The 604-nt window shown below is 28.5% G+C and overlaps 1 protein-coding gene across 1 annotated transcript in view; it reads right to left on the bottom strand.

Annotated features, from left to right (window-relative positions):
- Positions 1–604, bottom strand: part of LOC119588465 (putative uncharacterized oxidoreductase C513.07) — a gene marked incomplete at its 5' end in the record, with an annotated part of 11,585 nt that overhangs the window by 6,946 nt on the left and 4,035 nt on the right.

Genomic DNA, 604 nt, shown 5'->3' with positions numbered 1-604 from the left:
TATTAATCATTCATTTCGAATTGTAACTCTTGGTTTTTATATAAAGAATAATTAATTTTGGTGTATTCAGCAATTTCATCTAACTGAAATTCTACATATAAAAGTATAACTCTAATTAATCACCTATGTGCATAAAAATGAATTGCAATTTCCTTTCAGAAACTTTTTTTCCAGAATGGATAATCACAAACATAAAAATATAAATCATATTTTCATTCTTTGCAAGGTAATCTTCAATTAAATATATATCCCTAATAAAAAAAATACCATTATCATATTTGTCAAGAGTTGCAACATACATTGCAAATGATTACGAAATGACTAGACACATATAATCAATTCTTTCCTTAATTACAAAACTGAAAGCATGATCTCATTCACATTAATCATGCAATAATGATCAACAAAACTTTATTACTTACTTCTCTCTGTACATCTACATATTTACAAAATCTAGGTAGCGTTTGAATGGGCTATGAGGGGGAACTACAGAGCAGCAAAAGCAACATTGCAGAGTAAATAAATGAAAAGTTAGGGTAACATTGCACAAATATTGCACAGTAACAGCCACATTGGGGAATTGGCAGGGAAAATGATTAAAGAA

This window comes from Penaeus monodon, chromosome 24 (assembly GCF_015228065.2).
Source record: "Penaeus monodon isolate SGIC_2016 chromosome 24, NSTDA_Pmon_1, whole genome shotgun sequence".
NCBI lineage: Eukaryota > Metazoa > Arthropoda > Malacostraca > Decapoda > Penaeidae > Penaeus > Penaeus monodon.
This window is presented reverse-complemented; position numbering and strand designations above follow the sequence as displayed.